The sequence below is a fragment of the Trachurus trachurus genome (assembly GCF_905171665.1).
Source record: "Trachurus trachurus genome assembly, chromosome: 21".
NCBI classification, from domain to species: domain Eukaryota; kingdom Metazoa; phylum Chordata; class Actinopteri; order Carangiformes; family Carangidae; genus Trachurus; species Trachurus trachurus.
The window spans coordinates 5,808,372-5,832,341 of record NC_139899.1 but is presented as its reverse complement, the minus strand read 5'-3'; the positions used below and the strand labels follow the sequence as shown (position 1 = coordinate 5,832,341).

At 42.9% G+C, this 23,970-nt stretch overlaps 1 long non-coding RNA gene across 1 annotated transcript; it reads left to right on the top strand.

Annotated features, from left to right (window-relative positions):
- The first annotated feature begins 4,003 nt into the window (after positions 1–4,003).
- Positions 4,004–20,911, top strand: LOC311005051. The gene is made up of 4 exons (XR_014596328.1): positions 4,004–4,074; positions 9,661–9,727; positions 9,929–9,998; positions 20,836–20,911. It is a non-coding gene; the product is annotated as an uncharacterized lncRNA (long non-coding RNA).
- The last annotated feature ends 3,059 nt before the right edge of the window (positions 20,912–23,970 follow it).

Genomic DNA, 23,970 nt, shown 5'->3' with positions numbered 1-23,970 from the left:
TAATCTCGATGGGAGGCAGTTATGGTCACCTGAGTGGCCTCGTCATCAGATTGGTCACTGTCACAGTCTGTGTCATGTATTTGTATTTGTATTTTTATTTAGCACATAAAAGATGTATAAAACAGCATATTAAAAACGTGGAACGACAACGACAAGAGACATACAAAGTATACAGTAGATAAAGCAAATGTGCTGGAGAAACCAAAAAAACCCCTAAGGGCTTGTCAAGTGGTCCTCCAAAAGACAAACATTCAACATAAATTTAATTTACAGAATGAAAAAAACAACATAAAACAATTAAAAAAGAGAAAATCAATATTGTGTAAAAATTCAGGATAAACATTTGACATACATTTGTTAAGATAAGCATTCAACATAAATTTATAAAGATAAACATTCATCATAAATTCAGTTTACCGTCATGTGAAAAACAAAACAATTAGAAAAAGAGAGAGAGAAAAACAACAGTGATGTAAAAAGTATGTGGAATTATGCATTGCTCAATTGGGCCAATAGAAAGTGAATTATTTGTTTCTTAAATGAATTTATGCTTGTGCAGTTTCTAAGGTGGATTGGTAATGCATTCCAAAAATGCGGACCTCTAAATCTGATTGAGAACTGAGAGAAAGTAGATTTAAAGGTGGGATGAAGATTATTTGCTGATCTAGTGCTGAAATTATGAATCTGGGAATTGAACTGAAATACAGTTTGGAAACAAATTGTCAGTAACTTGTGAATAGATTGATAAACAAAAATACATATTTGAAAAGTATTTACAGCAAAAACAGGAAGAATACTCAGGGATTGAAACAGAGGTGTGGATCTAGTAAATCTGCTAGAAAATGTTATCATTTTGATGAATCGCTTTTGTAAAATGAGAATACAGTTGAGAGAGCTCTTGAAAGTGCTTGCCCAAATAATATTACAATATGAAATGAAAGGATAGATCATCGTATAATATAAATTAATCAAGATTTTACCAGGCAGGAGATGACGTATTCTTCTGATGTGCGTGCATTTCTGACTCAGGCACAACTGTGATGTCCGCCACAGTTTCAGAGTCCTGCAGCATGGCCAGGACCTCTGCCACGGTGTACCTAAGGAAAGGACAACATTGATTTTTATTTTGACCTATGTTATTTTATGAAAATTGCTTACATAGCATAGGCTACCAGAGGGAAAAGGGGGATTTGTGTGTGTGTGGGTGTGTCTCAACCATTAAAAGATGATTCATTTTTAATTTTTGTGGGCACGCTCTTTGTCATGGGTCTATTACATTTTATTTTTGAAGTGATTAAGAAGTTTTCTCTAAGGGTGCAGTCGGGCAGTAGGTGCTGTTTTTGATGTTTTGTCATATGGGATGTGCACTGTAAAGTGGTGACTGGTGAGTGACCTAAGGGAAGATGATCCAATGCTGCACAGTGGTGTCTTGATGCGTTGTGGTTGTTCAGCGGTCATGTTGGTGTTAATTAAGTGCACAATAGTGGCCTTGGAATCAATGTTCCCTCTAATCTTCAAAACTCCTGAGCAGAAATTCAACTCCCCTGATGACCTGCTTGAGCGGCTGTGAGCGAAAGCTCAAGCATAAACAGTACGTCCACATGCTGGTGCTATGGCCTCACCTCTCCAACTCCAAATATCATTTTTAATATATAGTAATATGATTTATATATATATATATATATATATATATATATATATATATATATATATATATATATATATATATATATATATATATATATATATATATATATACATACAGTTAATGATAACAAAATACAATATTGTTTTGGCAAAATAGATTTTGCATTTATTGCCATATGAACAATTATGACATCAACTCTTGGCACTAGCATTCTTGATATGAACAGTAATAATAATTCTAAAGCAAAAACTTAAATCGTAGTTGCACTTTACAGACCACAGTGTGTGTGTGTGTGTGTGTGTGTGTGTGTGTGTGTGTGTGTGTGTGTGTGTGTGTGTGTGTGTGTGTGTGTGTGTGTGTGTGTGTGTGTGTGTGTGTGTGTGTGTGTGTGCGTTGGTTTGACCTGTATATGAGGACATTTCATCCGTTTACGCACCGACATTATAAGGACATACCGTAATTGTTAGGACAGTTGCGATGTCCTCATAAGTCTGGCAGCGTAGAAGCACTTAGCATGATGCAAATAACTTCCTCCCGCTTTTTCTCGACATGTCCCCACAAGTACGGTCATCGGACTTTTTTGTGTATGATACACAAAGTCATACACACGGTTTTTTTTTTCGCGCCACTTGGATTCATACACGATTTCCCGCCACCCCACACACAAAATGGCCAGAAGTCATTGGCTGCGTGCGTCAGTGACGTTCTGCTCAGTGATTGGCTGCCGCGGATGTCGGTCTAGGCAGGTTCTGCTCAGTGATTGGCTGAACCCGGAAACGTCGGCTCTGGACGCTCTGCAGCGGAGAACTCCTCCCACCAGCAGCTGCAGGTTATTCTGATGAGTGGATTAATGAGGAAGACGCCGAAGAGGTAAGGATCTAATGTTTAATAGTAGTTAACGTTTGCTTATTGGAAAATTGTTGGTTTGTTATTGTCATGGTCGTTCGCTCTCATTGTTAATTCTCTTCTACCGAGCTGAAATATCGACGGTAGCCTACTGCCGTGTTTTTAGGTCAGGGTATAAACTCTTAGCCGAGCTACCTGAACTATGAATGAAAGCATACAAGTTACAAGCTATTTTACGAATTAAAGCATAGTTGAAATCGCGTCGGGTTTGCTCGGGGAGCCTGCAAATTAAAAGCCAAGCTGGTCTAACTATGGTTAATGAAGCCTGGACCGTCTGGATCAGTCCGGCCATTCAACAACACTAGCTGAGTTTAATGTCAGATCAGGCTGCTGAGACAGAGGGGGACACTGCCTGCCTTACTGTAAGACAGCAGAGACACTTGTGAAAGACAAACAAACTGAAAACTACGGTACATTTCTCTGATTAGCTGTTTTCTTCTTCTGATCGACGCTCGCTCTTTTTATTGATTTTCAATGTCGCTCTCTCCCTCTCTCCATTCACTCTGTAGGCGTCTCGCTCAGCCAAACAAAATGTCCATCAGCCCGTCTCCTAGTTGATGCATCCCAGCGACATGTGGAAACAAGTTTTAAGCTTTTCGTAGTACGTTTGTGGGGTGAAGCCCTCGCGGAGAGAAACGTCATTAAAGTAGGCTAAAGTCAGATCAGCTGGTTCACGTGAGATCAAGCTGCAGGGAGGAGGAGGGAGGGGGGCTCTGAGCAACATGGAGGTGAATAACAAACATTCAGTGAATGACTGAGGTGGAAATAGACGTAGTGTTAATGAAGGAAGACTTCAGGTTAGTGGAATATAACTGCGCAATGTTATAATTTCCCGTAAATGCAAAATCAATCATATGCAAATTAGCCATGTGTTTGTTAGGTGAGGAGTCGCGGAGAGAAACGTCATTAAAGTAACGTCGGGTCAGCTGCGTTCACATGAGATCAGGCTGCAGAGAGGAGGGAGGGGAGACTGAGCAACATGGAGGTGAATGAAGAAATAACATGTCGTTTTCTGATGATCAAACATTCAGGGAATGATCGAGGTGGAAATGGACGTTGTGTTAATGAGGGTTAACTTCAGGTTTGTGGGCTGAGCTTGTGCAGGTTTATTTAATTTGCTGTAAATGCTGCAATGATTGTATGCAAATGCCATGTGATTATGTTGAGAAAAAAACAGCAATGAGCCAGTCCTCCTTATTTTTCCTGATCAAATGCTTCATCCGTTTGTGTAAACTAGTCTGGTGTCTAGTCTAGTCCAGTTGACCTGATTTAAACATGTTTAATGTTGAGAGAGAATGTCTGATGTGAGTTTGGCACATCAGTTTGGCTATAGCTCACTCAACAGTTTCAATGTTCAAATGAATGTGAATGCAACATGGCAATTATTAAAGCTTGTTTAAAATTTATGTTATCTGGACATTATTACAGGAAAGATGACTGAGAAGAGGAGGAGGAGAAAGACTCCTGACCAGGATGCACTGGAACATGTTGTTCAAGGAGAGGATAAAGCCTTCCTAGAGGTAAGGTTTATTAACAAGTATAAAAGGTACATTTTTCATCCAATATATTAATGTTTGTTTCTCCTAGTGTAGTCACCTTAAAGGGATAGTTCAACATTTTGGTAAATTCGCACATTGCCATATTCCCTATAGTCATAGCTGTAGGTTCATTACCTTAATTGCTAGTGCATGTTCTGAAATCCACGGGCAGAGATGAGGCACACAGTACCTCCGTTTTTTTCTCAACCACACAATCCAACAACTCCAAAATGCTCTGGTGGACAAGTTGTGACCTGCACATTCTCCATGATATGAAATAATCAAGTAACATTACGACACAGAGTTGTTTACGAGGCAAATGCAGCCGAAACTTTATTCCAGACATGACTGCTGAGTGGAGGGATTTTAAAGTGGAGGTGAAGCAGCCAGCCAAATACACATAGGTCATTAAACTGTTTTCCACTGTACTTAAAAATTGTCAAACTAACACTGAAATGTAACCATTAAGGAGAAATGTTAAGTTTAGTTTGACGTTTTGCATTAGTTCTGTCCGTGACGTCACAGGGTTGGTTGCCTGCGTTGGCTGACAGCCACAGACAGTGAAAGTGAAGGACATAGCTACAGACAGAGACAGTAAAACATGAAACTGTGGAGGCACTGGATTAGAAGAGACTCAGAGGAGACCTCTACTGTGTTGCTCCTTCTGTGAACTAGTTTTACAGTGTTAAAAACTAGAAAAAAACTTCTGTTTTCTTTAACTGCCGCTAATAAGGAGCCACAGCAGCAGCGGAGCTGTTAACAAGACTCCTCTGCTGATCTCGGTGTGATCATTTCTACAGCATGTTTACATCCAGTCTGGAGACAGGAGACAGGCTGGACCCTCTGGTCCCACACCGAGGAGCCTTCACAACCTCACACACACACAGCAGCGATCTGATGGCATCTGATAACATCGGTAACAGTAATAGCGCCCATCACCATAAAATAAGAAGGGAAAATGACTTCAAAATCTCTGATCTCATCCTCCACACACCCAGCCCTCAGCAGATGACTATTCAAACAATAAATATGTCTTACCTTTACTCCAGGTGTCCAAATCAGTCAGCAGCAGCAGCAGTCATCCAGCTCCATTATTCCCTTTTACATCACGTTCCTCGCGGCCAGCGCGTTTCATTCATTTGCATTGTGTTGAAAAAAGTTTTTTTAGCAGCGGCAATAGCCGTGTTTCTGATCAACCGGACCTGTGTTGTCCGGTTCCACCGCTTTGTTTTCTCCCGGTGCAACGTTACTTCCACACGGACACGGTCCGCGCGGCTCGGACGCGGTGTGTCGGACTGTCTGGTCCTCTGGACTGTGGTCTGGACTCGGTACCGACAGCGGAGAGGCTCCACCGTCTCCTCTGTCAGCCTCTCCTGTCAGGAGCTGAAGCTAAAGCTAACGTTAGCTGAAACTTTTCTTTTCTTTTTTTCAACACAATGCAAATGAATGAAGCACCACGCTGGCTGCCATAGATGAGGAACGCTATGTAAACGGGAATAATCGGTGGATTATTAAACAGTTGGAGCTGGATGACTGCTGCTGCTGACTGATTTGGACACCTGGAGTAAAGGTAAGACATATTTATTGTTTGAATATGAAACATTCAGTTTGAATAATGTTGAATGTTGTTAACTACCTGACACAGCACAGGACTGTGAGGACACAGTGTCCTGCAAGGACAGTCCCCTCCCCCACGTTTCATGTTGATCAGGCAGCAAACTGTGCTGTGTGTCAGATGTTCACCTGACACACCTGAATTATGAGGACACCTTTCTGACAAAGCCCTCATACTTCTGCTGAGGGCTGGGTGTGGAGGATGAGATCAGAGATTTTGAAGTCATTTTCCCTTCTTATTTTATGGTGATGGGCGCTATTACTGTTAATACCGATGTTATCAGATGCCATCAGATCGCTGCTGTGTGTGTGTGTGTGAGGTTGTGAAGGCTCCTCGGTGTGGGACCAGAGGGTCCAGTCTCTCTCCCCGCGGTGACCGATGCTTATCACGGTGTGAACGTGGGCCGGTCGGGGGAGGACGGGCTGAGGCAGAGAAACTGAAAACTGTTGGAGTAACGTCAGGTTGTTGTTGGTTGATCCGGTGAATGATCAACTTTCAGGGTTGATCAGAAGTTTCCTGTGGATCACATCCAGACTGGATGTAAACATGCTGTAAGAAATGATCACACCGAGATCAGCAGAGGAGTCTTAACAGCTCCGCTGCTGCTGTGGCTCCTTATTAGCGGCAGTTAATGAAAACAGAGATTTTTTTCTAGTTTTTAACACTGTAAAACTAGTTCACAGAAGGAGCAACACAGTAGAGGTCTCCTCTGAGTCTCTTCTAATCCAGTGCCTCCACAGTTTCATGTTTTACCGTCTCTGTCTGTAGCTATGTCCTTCACTTTCACTGTCTGTGGCTGTCAGCCAACGCAGGCAACCAACCCTGTGACGTCACGGACAGTCGAACGACAAGATGGCGGCGCACTAGCTAAAACATGCAATTTTTAACTCCCATTTTCTCCTAAATGCTTGTGTTTCATGTGTTAGTTTGCCTAATTTTAAGCACACTGGGAATCCATTTAATGAATTATGTTAAATTGGCTGGCTGCTTCATTTCCACTTTAAAAGTGCAAGTAGTTCATAGTATTTGCTTCATGTGTTGTAATGTCACATAATTATACATGATTATCTCATAGCCTGGTGAATGTGCAGGTCACAACTTGTCCACCAGAGCATTTTGGAGTTGTTAGATTGCGTATTTGAGGAAAGCGGAAGGTACCATGTACCTCGTCTCTGCCCCGCCGATCTCAAACCAGCTTACAGAGACAAAGGTAACAAACCTACTCCTAAGACTATATGGATTGTGGCAATAGGCAAATATTGAACTATCCCTTTAAAATTGTAGCCTGGTGTAAAAGTAAAGAATTAAGAAGTTAGTTTCTAATAAAAGTAGCTGAAAAAACACAAAGGCTATTAATACTAAGAGTAATTGATTCAATAAAGAATAGTTAATTGAAAGGCACATGGATATTGGAAACAGACCATAGAGCATCAAGAGGGGGAAGCACACGACACGTCATCCACTTGAGGATGAGGGTGGATGACGTGTGCTCTCATGTGACGTTAGCCAACCCCCTACCCCACATTCGCACACAGCGGTTCACATACTAACATCATTATCCTCATTATCTAAGAAGTTTTTTTAATCCACCAACACTTTCTGAAATATCAAAGGAAACCAATTCTGTAAAACAAAAAAAGAAGTAGTAAACCAGCCCCTGAAAATCTTGAAATGGCTCCGAACTGCTTGTGTAACTTCATCCAAGCCTCCTGCAATCACCACAATTGAAAGCATCACTTAGGGCGTTTTCACACCTGCAGTTGTTCCGATTCAGCAACTAAACCGATACAACTGTTGCGTTTTTTTTTCTGGGCCGTTTGTGTTCACATTGCATGATTCTAAAGCGGTACAGCGCTTTGCGCTGTGGAACAGCGCCATAGCAACGGCCCTAACAACACCCCATCAGCTGATCAGCAACAATGGCAACAATGAACCGCGGGCTGACTTGCAGTAGTGAGGAGGTTCAATTTCGTATTAATATTTGGGCAGACGAGTATTTAGTTGAAGTTCAATTTAAAAAAAATGCCCAAGCTGATTGGTTTATGGCTGGGGCGAGACCTTGAAGTGTGCCTATAATGTGCTATAGCTACAAATGTAGTCTAATAGGCTACATTATTATTTATTATTATTATTATTATTATTAGCTAGTGACCAAGCGTGCTGTCCGCTGTCTCAGTGCTGACACGTGAATGAATGACAGAGCGTGTCACTGCCCGAGAGAGAGAGAGAGAGAGAGAGAGAGAGAGAGGGAGAGGTGTGGTAAGGTTGTGTTGGTCAAGCTGTGTTTTCAGTTTCAGGTGTCATAGTTATGTCAGATGAATTGTCCTCTAACACAGCCATTCTCAATCTTGGGGTCCCTCCCGACCCCAGTCGATGTGACTGGAGGGGACGAATGAACGACATGTTTCTTGGCATGCATTGCTGACCTGGGCATTGTTTCTTAATAAATTAGAAAAACTTTTCTTGTCATTCCCCTTTTCCGTGCATGGTTGAAGGAGATTGGCTTGCATCCACGCTCCACTCGCTCCTGCGCCGACAGGTCCCCGCATGTCACATAAACCAGCCCGGGTGTGTGGACACCGCATCAACTCGCCACCCGCATCTATTTAAACTCCGTCGCTTTGTTTTGTTCTTTTGCCCTGATGAAAACCTCCAGGTCGGAATATTGGCCATGGAGACAAAACTACAGCAGCCAATTATTTTTTTCAGTGCAGGGATCAAGAACTAAAAAGGCAAAAAAAAAAAACCGCGGACAGCGCTGCGCTTTATCCATCATGCGTTCACACCGGCGTGTGTGTGTTTGTGTGTTGGGGCGGGGGGTCGCGGACAGCAGTGCATGTGAAATTGGGGGTCGCGACTCAAAAAGGTTGAGAACCACTGCTCTAACACACCCTACAGTTTGACTCTTTTTTTCTTCTAGTAAACGGGCACCGTAGCATGACTAGTTATAGGGGTTGTTTGCGGAGCTCTGCCCGGTGCTGATCGCCGCGGGTCAGCTTGGAAAGGCTGGTGGACTCATGGCTTGAGTTTGCGTCTTTCTTTTCTTTTGGCCACCGGCTTTCCTGTTTTAAGGCCAAGACGACACGCTGCTGATGCTCCATTATGTTTTTGGGGCAGTTGCCCGTGGTCCTCCTCCTCCGGTTGCCAGGTAACCAGTCAATTTGTTCCGATACATGTGTCGGTTGCGTTCTCACTACAAACGAACCGCTCCAGGGCTCGGATGGAAACGAGCCGAGACCGCCTCTCCCAAGCGATCTCGGCCCGCTTGTTTTGTTCCGCATCGAGCGCGATTGCTGTGTTCACATCTGACCAAACGAACCGATATATGACGTAAACGCTCCCTGTTTCGGAACAAATGGTCAGGTGTGAAAGCGCCCTTAGACTGTGTTTTTAGTCTAAGTCCTCACTGTTGCAGGAAAACCTAAAGCAGCAATCATTACAGTGTGTGGGGAACCTGTGTGCATTTAGCTATTCTTCCACCTGTGAGGACTTAGATTAAAATCAGCGTAAGTGACGATTTTCAAGTCAACTGCAAGTGGAGGGTTCAGGAGACTTGTGGCGCTTTTCGACTACACAGTCACGGCACAGCTGGGCTCAGTAAAGGTGCTCTTCCACTACAGCTGAGTTCTTCTAGTTCCTCCTCAGCGGGGGCGAGGTTGTCGCAAGGCCATCGTCTGCACCACAGCGTGGTTTTACACACAGCATCCTTTGACCCGGGTGAAGGAATAACAACAGCCTCAATACAGATCAGTGGGCGCTGTTGCCGCTCTTGGGTGTGATATTTAATGAATGAATATTGAACAGGTTCACAGCATTAGGTGTAGTAGATGGCCAGCCTGGTCATTGTAGGCATGTGTACATCTGCACATGACAAATTTTTCATGTCTTCTTTTACATGACCACTAAGTGATAGCGTGATGAGACAACACTATATTTCCTCTGTCCAATTTCAGGAACCCTGTGAAGCACCATGTGACCTGAAGGCTGAAGGCCAATGAAAGCGAGGCAGCATCAGAAAAGGCAAGTTGTGCTTTGTACCTTCACAGTTACTTGCTTTAATATGTTAGAAATGCTTTTGATCCTTCAGGTCTTTATTGTAGTACTGACATTTCTGCAGTAAACATGGCGGTGTCATTACTGATGATTTTTGGAATGAAAGAGTATTGTTTCTGCTTAAAGTAATCTCAGATTTGTTATTGTCATTCTCACACACACATACAGGAAGCTGCTGGTGGAAATGATGACCGGATGACCGGTCGGTTCCAATCCTGCAACATCGAAGGATAACTCTGTAAGTTGACTGTACTCTTGTGATGACATGCTTTTACATCCAATCATAAATCTGTTCTATGACAGTGCTCACGAGTCCATACACTGTTGAATGTTGTTAACTACCTGACACAGCGCAGGACTGTGAGGACACAGTGTCCTGCAAGGACAGTCCCCTCCCCCACCTTTCATGTTGATCAGGCAGCAAACTGTGCTGTGTGTCAGATGTTCACCTGACACACCTGAATTATGAGGACACCTTTCTGACAAAGCCCTCATACTTCACAGATGAGGATGCAGAGGTTGGTTATGGATTATATTAAAGATTATGTTAAAGCAGGGGTCTCCAACACGTTGCTCGCGAGCTACCAGTCGCTCACAGCCCCTTTGCCAGTAGCCAAAGGATTAAAGGGATAGTTCGGGTCTTTTGACATGAATCTATGTGGCGTCCCCATCACCAGTTACGTGCTGTGACAGTGACTTTCCCCGGACTGCGTCCCGTCAGCAGAGTTCCGGTCTGGTTTTGGTGTTGACTAATGCAGTCCGGCTAGTTGGCTGGGGTTATGAAAATAAAGCGTTTTGCTTCTCAAAACAATATGCGTTCAAAAGAGTGATACATTTGCATCACAAAACCGTTGTCCACGAAAAAGTCTGACCTCGCAATCGCTTGGTGCTATTTTCTCTCCCTCCGTATCACTGCGCGCTGCCGCCTGTAGACGGCTGTGTGTTTCCATCAGCTGTTTCACTGAGTTTACTGCTCGGATAGTTCACATAAACATATCTGATTATGACACAAGTGATGAAGCCATCCCTTGTTTTAGCACGGAGCCAAATGGAGAGCTTTATGAACCTGATGTGATGCTGAACCTCGCCAGATGGAGTTAAAACGGGCAGAGAGAGAGAGGAAGGACAGGGAAGTGAAAAGCTGAAGTTGTTACCTTCCATCGCCACAGTCTATGGTTGTGGCATATTACACGTGCATTGCGTCACTTGGTAGCGGATTCCACGGTTGCGTGTAGGGATGCACGATAACATTTTTTTGAAACCGATACCGATAACCGATAACTTTCTGCTTCCGAAGGCCGATACCGATAACCGATAACATACTTGGAAGACTAGTGAGGACCTAACATATATCATGACATCAATACTATAAACAAACCAAAAAACAGTTTTGACTCTTTAAATGAAGATATTCTATTAACAAGCCTTTCAAACACAGGGTTTCCCGCAGCGCTTTCCTGTTAAGGCGGCCGCCTTAACAGCAATGAGCTGCCACCTAAACTAACGTCTTAAAAAAATTAAAAATGTAGCGATATTCGCCGCCGCCCCCCCCCCCCCCCCGTCGGACGAGCGCCTTCATTCATCTCCGCATCCTCTCACACACATACACACATACACACACCACAGAGAAGCGCGCATGCATAACAGCAGCGCGCGTGGCGAAACTTAATACGGCGCGCCGAACCCCCCCCCCCCCCCCCCCCCCCCCCCGTCAACAGGACAGACACCACCTTAACTAACACATTTTCTGGGGGAAACACTGAAACATTTGCTAAAAGATATCAGACAAAACTATTTGATATCTCAAATGAGCATCTATTTAAATAAGCTGCATTACTTATTGATATAAAAATAATGTGTACATTTTTGTACCTTATGTTTTTATCTATTTATGCGCCGTTTATGGGTGGCAATAATTTCGTCATGCTTTGTATGATGACAATAAAGATATCTAATCTAATCTAATCTAAAAAGACTAGAACTGATGCAAATACTTTGCATTGTTTTATTTATTTATTTTACTCATTTAAAATAAATACAAAGTGGGAAAAGTGCATCCCACAAGTTAAAAAAGCTTGGCTGGTTCCATACAAATTAATAACTTTTCAGAGAGGGGGAGAGACAGACAGACAGACAGACAGACAGAGTGTCTGTGTGAGAGGGGGTGGGGGGGTGCACGGGTGTGTGTGTGTGTGTGGTTGAGGGGGAGAGAGAGGGAGAGTTTGTCTGTGTGTTTGTGTCCCGGTGGCTTCTTACAGTTAGCTTTATGTTGCTAGCGTCGTTAGCATCGTCCTCGTAGCTTTACAAACTCCGTCGGAGCGACGTCATGTTTCAGGTGACTGACCAGGTTTGCTCGCGCTATTTTCCCTCCTCGTGGAGCTTCCTCTGAACATTTATTACAGATATTCAGCGAACTGTCTTCTTTATTACCGCCCCACATTAGCGCCGTCATGTTCTGTGTTTACAAACCCAGTACGCACGCTGTGCTGCGTTCACGTGTTGACAGAAGTTCCCTGTTCCCGTTTTGCAAGCCGTTCTTCAGACCTTTTTATGTTCATATTTCTATGGTTTATGTGTAATAAGGGTAATTGGGACAAGTCAAGTCAAGTCAAGTCGGCAACTACCAAAATGATGACCGAGTTGACGAAATGAGGGACTATTCTGATTTCAGTCAGAAAATTGTTTTTCTGATTATAGGGAGGCCACCTGAACGCAGCATTCACTGCAGGCCGCAGGTCTCATGTAGGAGTAGAGCAGAGCGCTCTGAGTGAGAGCGCTTGGTAAAAAAAAAAAAAAGGACCCATACCGCAGTGCTGACAAAAAATATATAATAAATCTTATCGGGCCGATAAGTTATGATATCGGATTTATCGAAATGACGTCATAATTTCCTGATATCGGGCCGATAATTATCGGACCGATAACTATCGTGCATCCCTAGTTGCGTGTGTACGGAGTGTTTTTATTACACCACTCGTGTGGACGCGGAGCAAAACTCTGGTTTCAAAAATCCCCGGGCTCGTGTGGACTAGGCCTGAGTGGCAAATCAAATAGCAGTGGACACAGAGAAACCGGGTAAAACATGTAGTATCAAAACAAACTGTCAAACAATCCGTACACTACGTTGTGTGTTTTAATAAATCCTGTAACACACAGTGTGACCGCGGCACCGGCAGAGAGACAGACAGGCTCATTGTTAATATGCAGAGGGACTAGTTTACAGCTGTTACTCGCATCCCGACAGTGACTCCCGACACTTATGGTGTGTTCATTATAAGTCGGGGAAAAAAAACGAGCTCCTCTCAGACCTCGCAATCACTTGGTGCTACTTTCTCTCCCATCGCATCACTGCGCACTGCCGCCTGTAGACGGCTGTGTGTTTCCATCAGCTGTTTCACTGAGTTTACTGCTCAGATAGTTCACATAAACATATCTGATTATGACACAAGTGATGAAGCCATCCCTTGTTTTAGCACAGAGCTAAAGGGAGAGCTTTATGAACCTCAATAGGCTATGTAATGCTGAACTTCGCCAGATGGAGTTAGAGCTATAGACTGTATAAAAGAGGTTAGAGCAGAAAGAGTGATGGGTGATTGTTGCAGCACAGTTCATGGTGGAAGATCAGACGGACAAACATACACAGACAGACAGCGTGCATCACCTGCACCGGACAGTGCTGCTGGAAAAAAATAAAAGAACAGAGGAGCCTCGCTAGTTCTCTCTCTTTAGCCTGGCGTTTGGCTGCCCTTTGTTTAAAAGAGTTCAACATGTGAAGATCTATAACCGCCATCTGACCACCGGTCAGCTGAGCCAGAGCACAGTGGAAATAATCGTACTGATTGTCTGATAGTCTGTGTACATTTGTCGGGCTGATCTTCCATCACGCACTGCGCTGCATTACTGATCATCACCTGGTCACCCTGTCTCTCACAGCTATTGACCCCTTGCACGTGACGTCACGTTCCACTCGCGGTAGCTGCGGACGCCATGATAGACGGCAAAAGAACAGTGAACGTCAATGTAATTGAATGGGCGCGTTATAGTTTTGTGACATTCCGTGGTTGTAGGGTTTCCCCTCCTTTTCCACTGAGCTGGTTCCAGTGCTGGTTCGGAGCTAGAGCCTGACTAGCACCGGTTCTTTGCTTTTCCACCGCTTAAAAACCGGTTATTGGTTCTTAAAACTGGTCTGAAGCACCAACTCCTTGCTGGTCTAGAGCTAAGAACCGGGGGCTGGCCACTGGCAGCGGGGTTACATGAACAACAGGACCAGTGTGAAGATATACAGACACGTTATCGATGCCATTATAAGTTAGTTTATCTACAGTGTATAGTTGATGTAAACACAGTTGAAGCTAACTAGCTGAGCTACATGCTGTGGCTAACAACAGCTAACGCTCGTATTAAACATAGCACCGTCACAACGTAGTTGCCGCCGGCGGATCGCGGCGATTACAACATAGACGGCTTCCTGTTTTCTTTTATTTGTCAGCCGGCTTTAATCAGAGAATGATCACTAATTATACAGACGTCGGGTCAGGACTTCAACACCCACAGGTCGGACCAGGTTTTAATTTCCAGGTCCGTTAACTGTAGTTAGCAGCAGCAAAGACAGGAGCAGCTGCTGTATGGGGAGTGTGGCACTGACTGACGTTAACTCCTTAGCAGTGGAAAAAGCACAGAAAACTGAGATATTCTACGGTGAATAACAAAAAAACAAACAGAATATTGCAACGGATGAGTAGATATTCTATTTTAAATAAGTGATAATGCTGTGAGGTTGTAGTGTGAAGTGATCGAGCCACATTGTTGGACGGCACCCATACAGTCTATGGAGCAGTACATTATCACTGAGCACTTTCTGCCGTCCGTCATGGCGTCGCCTCTCGCGTAACGTTCTAATTGTGACGTAGCTGCAAGGGGTCAATAGCTGTGGGTCCAACTTTCACTCTTTTGAACGCATATTGTTTTGAGAAGCAAAACGCTTTATTTCCGTGACCCCAGCCAACTAGCCAACTAATCCTTTAACAGTCGGCTGACGCGAAACATGGACAACCGTCTCACATTGAAACTGCAGTATTTACCAGAAGCACCATAATTTCTTATTGTACATGCCCACGATAATATTTTTTTTTTTTTGAAACTTTCTTTTTATTGAGTTTTCAATTATTTTTTCAACAATAAAGGACAAACAATAAAACAGAAAACAGAAAAAACTAAATCATATAGAACAGACAGGTTGACAAGGTTGACATAGGGCATACATTAGAGCAAATGGGGTTATTCACACAGACAGTGAGTTACACGTTAGAGAATATGAAGTCCACTTTTCCCAGTACTCGGCAAATTGTTCAGCTCGTAGTCTTAGGACGAAGGTCAGTTTTTCCATGCACTGTATTTCGTTAACAATGGTGATCCAGTCATTCTTTGATGGCAAGTTTGTCTGCAGCCATTTCCGTGTAATGGCCTTTTTGCTTGCAGCCAAAAGCACTTTGTAAAGATAGTTGTCCTGAGCCATAAGTCCAACTGGGAATTTACCCAGGTATAACGTGATGAAAGAAAAATCAACTTTTAAACCAAGGATTGACTGAATTTCTTCAGCAAGCTCTTGCCAATATGGTTGGATAAGCGGGCAAGCCCAGAATATATGAAAGTGATCGGCCATTGTCTGGCCACATTGTCTCCAGCATTTATCCTGTCCCTGAAAACCCTGCTGTTTAAATTTCAATTTAGGAGTAACAAAAATTTTTATTATGTTCTTCCAGCAGAATTCTCGCCAAGCTCTGGAGTTGGTGGTTTTAGCTTGACCTGCCCAAACAGATTTCCAATCATCCTCAGATATCTCCAGGCCAGACTCCGCCTCCCATTTTTGCTTAACCTGGATAGTAGAATGGTTCTTGGAGTTTTGTAGTCTTTTGTAAATTTGTGAAATTAAATGTTTAGTGTCTTTAGCATTATATGCATCTATAAATACACTGATCAGATTGGCATCTTTATTATCTGTTAGTTTTATTTCCTTGTTGAAGTAGTCTCTGACCTGGAAATATCTGAACATATCCTCTCTTCCCAGTCCATATGATTTACAGATGTGGGTGAAAGACTGTAGACCATCCTTATCAACTATAGTGCAGTAGGCGGTTATACCATTGTGTGTCCACTGCCTGAATCGCTTATCTAGAAGTGATGGTATAAATTCAGTCATATGACACCCATTTCAATATTTTTGCATGCTTCTCAAGATGGAGTTTTTTACAGGAGCTAAACCACACCTTAAGAGCAACCCTGGTCCAGCTATTTAATTTATCCAGATGGGGATCATGGTGTTGGCAATTACCTAATAAAGCCTGTATTGGTGTTTCACATTGCTTTAACTCCAAGTCTCTCCATATAGCTGAATAGTTTGAATTACACCAGCAAGCTAGAGGTCTTAGCTGGGCAGCAATATAATAGTCCTCCACACATGGTAGAGAGAGTCCCCCCTCATCTTTAGGTAACTGCAAGGTCTTATATTTTATTCGAGGCCTCTTACTGTTCCAGACAAATCTTGATATAATCCTATTCCATTCCCTAAAGTCTTTTGCGGGGATCTCTACAGGAAGTGACTGGAATAAATACAGTAGCCGGGGAAGGACATTCATTTTTATCGTTTCAATTCTATTTGACATGTCTAAAGGTAGTACAGTCCACCTATCTAGATCTGCTTTGATATTCTTAATAACTGGATCATAATTTATCTTGTATATTTTGGTAATGTCTTTTGGGATCCAAACTCCTAAATATTTAATGGCAGGGGCGTCCCATTTAAAATCAAATCTGCCTTTCAAGTCAGTGTTCGGTGTGAAATTATATGTGAGTATCTGGGTCTTGTGTGTATTCAACTTATACCCGGAATATAAGCCAAATAGCCTCAAAAGAGACATCAGTTTAGGTATACTTCTTTGTAAGTCAGTTAAAGTGAGCAATATGTCATCTGCGAACAGACTTATCTTATATTCACTGCCTCCGATTGAAATGCCTTTAATCTCTGGATCCTCCCCTATTGCCTGAGCTAAGGGCTCTATGAAGAGTGCAAAGAGGGCGGGGCTTAGTGGACATCCTTGGCGACAACCTCTCTCAAGCTTGATAGATTGTGATAGGTGACCATTGATTCTTATTCTGGCAGTGGGGTTTGAATAAAGTGATCTAATACACTGAACAGATTTTTCATTAAAGCCAAAACGTTGAAGTGTTTGATAGAGGAAGCCCCATCCAACAGAGTCAAACGCTTTCTCTGCATCCAGACTAATAAGTGTTGCACTAATATTTTCCTTAATCACATAATCTACCACATGGAGTGTTCGTCTAATATTGTCCTGAGTCTGTCTTTCTCGGACAAATCCTGTTTGGTTAGGGTCTATCATTTCAGAGACAATATGTTCTATCCTTTTGGCTATAATTGAGGCAAACAGCTTATAGTCCGTATTCAAAATGGATATCGGCCTATAGGAACTACATTCTCCCTTGTCTTTTCCCTCCTTAGGAATTATTGATATTACTGCCTCGCTCCAAGATTGGGGCATCTGGCCTTCCTTAAGGGTGTGATTGAAGCATCTAAGAAGAAAAGGCATCATCTCAAGTTTGAATGTTTTGTACCATTCGCTAACAAATCCATCAGACCCTGGTGTTTTGTTGGCCTTAAGTCGAGAGATAGCGCCACCCAGTTCAGCAGTTGTTATCTCAGCTGTCAGTGCATTATTTTGATGTTCTCCTATTGAGGGAAGATCCAGAGACTTCAGGAACCCATCAATTACAGAGTCATCAGCTTTGTCAGGTTGAGTATATAAGTCTTTGTAGTAGACTTCAAAAGCTTGTTGAATTTCTTCTAGCTTATGGCAGACTTTGTTGTTTTTTGGGTTTCTTATTTTGTAAACAGTTCTTTCTGCTTGTTGTTTACGTAATCTCCAAGACAGAAGCTTCATAGCCTTTGGGCCGGTTTCATAATATTTTTGTTTAGTAAACCTCATTTTCTTCTCATTTTCTTCATCATAAATCTGATTTATTTCTTGTTTAATACACTTTAGTTGGGCCCATGTTCGTGGGTCTCTGTGGGTCGAATGTTGAGTTTCAAGATTCTTCAGTTTAGACTGCAGCTCTGCTAAGTGTTTTTGTTTCTCCTTTTTCCTGTGGGATGCAAAGGCTATGAGTTTACCCCTAAGTACTGCCTTCCAGGCATCCCACAGGACATTTGGTGACACTGTTCCATTATCATTATTTAGCATATATTCTTTTAACTGTTCTTTTATATATTCTTTACAAACTCTATCATTCAACAAGCTAGTATTAAGCCTCCATAGAGTATTCTTCCTTTTATTGTTTAGATGTAGAGAGAGGTATACTCCTGAATGATCTGACACATCTCTAACTCCTATCTTACATTCACTTATTCTGTGTCTATCAGCATTAGAGATAAAAAAATAATCCAATCTGGAATATTCTGCGTGACAAGGGGAGTAGTAAGTAAATTGTTTTTCTGTGGGGTGAAGATCCCTCCATATATCTATCATACCAAATTCCCTAAGCATTTTCCGCATGAATACTGAGTTTTGGTTTCTCCTCTTGTGTAAATTTGTTGAGTCAAGTTTGGGTTGCAATTGAATATTCAAGTCACCCCCACAGATTAAAGTTCCTGATGACTCTTGGGCTAGTAAATCAAATATTTTTTTAATAAATGATCTGTCATGCCCTGGTGGCATATATACATTTAACAAAGTGACTTCTTTGAGATCAATCATGCCTTTGACTAAAATATAGCGACCCTCCTTATCTTTAATTTGGGCGGTTAATTGGAATTGTAGCTTATTTGAGAGTAGAATTGCCACTCCCCTTTTACGTCCAGATTTGTGGGAGGAGTAGAATGTGTTAGTGAACCCCAACTTTTTTAATTTTTCATGTTCTGAGTTAGAAAGATGTGTCTCTTGCCAAAAAGCCACTTGAATATTTTCCCTTTTAATTTTAGCAATAACTTTGCTCCTTTTCACTGGATTGTGTAACCCATTCACATTAAGTGTTATTATCTTATATTCCTGAAAGTCCATTTGCTTTGTTTCCTTGTGTCATTAATAGCCTGTTGCAACCTGTAACATATTACCCTTGAACTTGGGTAGGAACAACTAGTGAAATGTGAATACAGAACATAGTGAGTATACAACAAATTGACTTCCACTGTTAAAGAGTTTACGTGCTCTTTAAAATTGAGGGGAAAGCCTGTTTTAACAAAAGGGCCCCTCTTTGAGATTTCAAAAGTTACTTCAGTTGGCATAGTACTCTACCATGGCAGTCTTTCTACCAGACCACTCTCCCATTTTCAATTGGCCTGTTTAACTCAAGCTAAAAGTCAGTCTTTGATCAACGTGAAGAAGGTAAAATTAAATAAATTAATAAAATAATAATAATAAAAAAGGGGGGGGGGGCAGGAGGGAGAGGGTAGCAGTTATTATGAGTCATTTGCTAATTATCAAATCACCTGGTGGGGCTAAGGGAGATCAGACACATTTAGAACCTGGCACTGGAGTCAGGTCTCCTGGGGGTTGTGGCGGAAAGCACTCAGCTTCTCTCGTATCAGCTCCGGGTGGGATGCTCGTTGACGATGCTTGTCCTTGACCCTCTCCCACGCTGTGATGCGAGGCTCTGGGGCTGGACCTGGCTCGTTTTGGTCGATGGGGAACCCCCTTTTCCGCAGGTCATCTGCTGCTTCTCTTGCGTCGTTGTAAATCCTGGGTCCACCGTCCAAAAACACCTTGAGCTTAGCGGGTGGGGGGGTCTGAAATCGCACACCCTTCTCTTTAAGCACTCTCCTTATTCCTGCATACTCTCTTCTTTTCTTAACTACCTCCGTCGGGAAGTCGTGGTCAAAATAAACTCTCGCGCCTTTGTAAAAGACCTCCTTCTTCTTCCAAGCAGACGACAGGATCAGTTCTTTAGTTTTATACTCGTGGAAGTTTATTATTATGGAACGCGGCGGAGCCTCTCGTGGTGGTCGCGGAGCCAGGGCTCTGTGGCAGCGCTGTATTTTCAGATCAAGCTCGCTGGGAGTAGCCAGCTCAGACTTTAATAGTTTGGCCACAAAGTCCATCATGTTATTTTCTTCCTCACCTTCAGGTATTCCATAAATGCGGACATTATTTCGCCGTGACCGGGCCTCCAAGTCTGTCATTTTCGTTTGCAGGGTTTCCTGTTTTTGCTGCATTTGTCGGAGCGAGTCCTCGAGGTCGAGGTTGCGCTCCTCGGCCACGCGCTGTTCGGCTTCCCCGACTCGCGTTGTTGTGCTTTTCAAGTCCCCCCTGATATCTCCCAGGGCCTGGTTAAGCTCTTCTCGGAGTTCAGTCAGCTCCTTCTTCACGTCCTCTCTCAGTGTAGACCGGAATGAGTGCAGCTCACTTTTTACATCGGAGCGCATTGCCTTGATCTCAGTGTGGATACTAGCTAGCAGGCTAGCATCAGTCGGGTCTAGTCCGGCCGGGCTAGGCGAGCTAGCATTAGCTTCGTCGTCGCTCTCCATGGCTACTTTATCATTTTTTCCGGATCTTGTATTCATTTTACTTTTAGCTTTGCTGGTTTTGTCCCCTTCCTTCGTTTAACAACTATATTGCCACACTAAAGCACTTGAATCTGGGGAAATAATCTGTGATTTGGGGAGAGCGTTAGGTCAGCCTGCCATCTCGTCGACGTGCTCACCGGAAGTTCTCTACCGCCCACGATAATATTGAGTCACTTTTCTTATCGTGACTTTTGGTATTACTGATACCGTTATGTCCCTATTATATTCTAGTTATTTAAAAATCAAGATATATTTGTCGTTCAGTTTTCATAGTTTTTAAGATGTTAAGTTTAACATTACAGACATGTGCTTAATCAATATATTATAGTGTAGTGACATGGTTAAAACTTTATATTCCACATTTCCAATTTTCCTTGTCCTGGTACGGAAATTGTCTATTATACCATTTTAACTGACTTTGTTCATGTCACAATTCAACACTAACACATTTCAGTTATGGATTCTTTTGGTTTAATATAAAGGTTTCTTTTTTCCTGCCTAGGATGGGGAGCACTAGATGATCATGTTTCCTCTGCTGATGAGAGGCTCGAAAAAAAGAGAGACAATGTGGACCCGCCATCGTCCCGCCACAACCCCGCCCCACTGAGGAGGTACTAGAAGAACTCAGCTGTAGTGGGAGAGGACGTTAGAGAGAGAGAGAGATTCCTGAGTGTTGATATCGAGTAGAAAATTTTAGTATTGTGTATTATAGAGGCTTAAATAGGCTACTATTTTCATGAAGAGTGGGAAACACAGATTTTACGAACGTAAAGAGTTAATGTTACAGTGTAGCTCTCGGCCATTTTCAATTTCCAAAAGTAGCTCTCAGAGGAAAAAAGGTTGGAGACCCCTGGTATAAATTCAACAAATGAGTGAGACTGATAAAAGTAACAAAGTTGTATGCAGCATTTTGTTCATTTTCTGAATTGGTAGGATGTAAATACAGCCCTGGAATATACTGTATAAAGTAAATATGCCGTAGTGTTTTGGTAAATTATACCAAAAATAACATGTCAGAAGTACAGACCTGCAACAACAATGATATTTATTTTTTGCATCAAATATGCTTTTCTGTAGATGAATTGGACCTAGAGCTGGACGAAGGTGAGCAGGATGATGGAGATGACGAAGACGAGGAAGACAGTCAAGCTGAGGGAGATGATGACAGCATCGGGGACAATGAAGGCGATGAAGGTGGTAGAGACAGCGAAGGTGGTCCTCACAAAGAAAGGTTTTTTCCTGGTAGTTTGTATGTGTGATTATTAGGGGTGTCACGATTTCGATTTTTTATCGAAATCGATCGAAATGACGTCACGATCTCGAGCATCGAAGTCAAAGAGAGGATCGACGATCCCCCCTCCCCCCGTGTGCAAAGCTACGCAAAGTTACGCAAATGACGCAGCACATTGTAGCCGACGCCGCTAGTTACCTATCCTGCAGGTTATGACACGATGGCGAGTGCAGATGAAAGAGGAGACGCGGCACCGGAGCTTGAAGCAGCTCCTGCTTCTCTTAAATCACATGTATGGAAATACTTTGCGTTCCCGGTGAGTTATGTCGACGACGTTCGCGTTGTTGACAAGAAGACCACAGTGTGTAAGATATGCTATGCGCAGGTACCATACCCGGCCACGGGAAACACTACGAACATGGCAGGACACATTCGCCGGCATCACAAAGATGTAGATTTGACAGCTGGGAAAGCACCATCACTGGTCCAGCCAACTATTCAATCCTCGTTTGCAATAAAACTTCCACAGACCTCAGCTCGCGCAAAAGCTATAACTAGCGCTATAGGGCTATTTATAGCAGCAGACCTGCAGCCTTACTCGGTGGTGGAAAACACGGGATTTAAACATTTAATTAGCGTACTTGAGCCACGCTACAGTATGCCCAGCAGGTCGCATCTTACAACAAAAGTGGTTCCCTCCATGTATGAAGACGTTAAAGGTGTACAGAAATGGCCGTTTGTCCTGTTTGTCGCGCCGAGTTGTCACGAGCTGCAACACGAGTTTACCCGAGTGAGGAAAACGAATTTGATTGGTCGTTATCGAGCGGGCGGGATATTCAAAGCTTGGGGCGAGCCCGAGCTCCGTGTGTGTGTGCGTGTCTCAGACTTTGAATGACGGATGACGGATCCAATATCAGTGGCTGGTGAATCGTGTACAGGCTGACGTATAATCCGTGCGCCTGCATTATCCAATGCGGAAAAAAAAATACACACTTTCATCCCGGATTTACTCAAAAATAGAATTTTGCACAAAGTTTGGCCTACATCGTCTGAAAGATGAGTTATCACATTAATTTTATGACTCAAAGTGGGCTCAAATTCAATTTTCTTTTCTGTACACCTTTAAAGAAAAAGTTGTGAGGGGTCTGAGCAATGCAGAGTTAGTTGCCTTAACAACAGATGGCTGGACCTCAAGGGCAACTGAGAGTTACATCACCGTCACAGCGCACTACGTCAATAAAGATTGGGAGATTGAAAGTCCAGTCCTTCAAACTCGCCCCATCTATGAAGCACACACAAGTGATAATCTGGCAGAAGTGCTAAAGGAAGCGGTACTAGAATGGAAACTGGACAGACAAAATACAACCATCCCTGTGACCACAGATAATGCCAGAAACATTGTCAATGCCTCAAATGCAGCTCGATTGTCACCACATATAGGATGTTTTGCGCACACAGTGAACCTGGCATCCCAGAAGGGGTTGGGAGTAAACCAGATTTCTCGTCTTTTGGGCAAAGTCAGGAGGGTGGTCACCTTCTTTCACAAGAGCACGACTGCAGCAGCTGCCTTAAAGGCAAAACAAGTGATGCTCCAGCTTCCTCCTCACAAGCTGGTTCAAGATGTGACTACAAGGTGGAACTCCAGCTATGACATGCTCACACGCTACTTAGAGCAACAAGCTGCTGTTTATTCTGCACTCACAGAGAAAGATGTTAAAAAAAGTGCCAAAGATCTCATCACACTCTCTGATCAAGATGTGACTGTTCTGGAAGATGTGGTTCAGGTTCTGAAGACCATGAAAACAGTCACAACTCTATTGAGCTCAGAACAGCAGCCAACTGTGTCTATGGTCCTGCCACTCAAACACACCATTCTCACGTCAATGAAACACAGTGACACGGATTCACAGATTGTGAAGGATGTTAAATCTGCTATAGCAACCAACATTGGAGGGAGGTATTCAGATCCCAGACTTCAACAGTTCCTGAATGAGGGCACTGCCTTGGATCCTCGGTTCAAGTCTTTACCTCATCTGGATGACCCCTCTCGGAATGAGATCTTCAACAGTCTGGCAGAGAAAATCCTGCAAAAGCATCCCACACAGGTATGTGGCCAATTGAAATATACATGATGAAATGTCAACTATTAATAATGATGCAAATTAATCTTATAGTTAAAGCACAATGATAAATTCATATTCTGACAAGTAGTTATCTTTTATTAAATATATTCACATTTTGCATTTTAATATTTCATTAATTATAACATTCTGTTTGTTGTTGTTGTTGTCACACCTAAGTGTCACATGTGCCTTTTCATTACCTAAAACAGCTGTTTTGTGTGACCTTGTCTTTTATAGACTCAGGCCTCAGGACAAGGGACCAGCCAAAACCCTGCAGAGGACC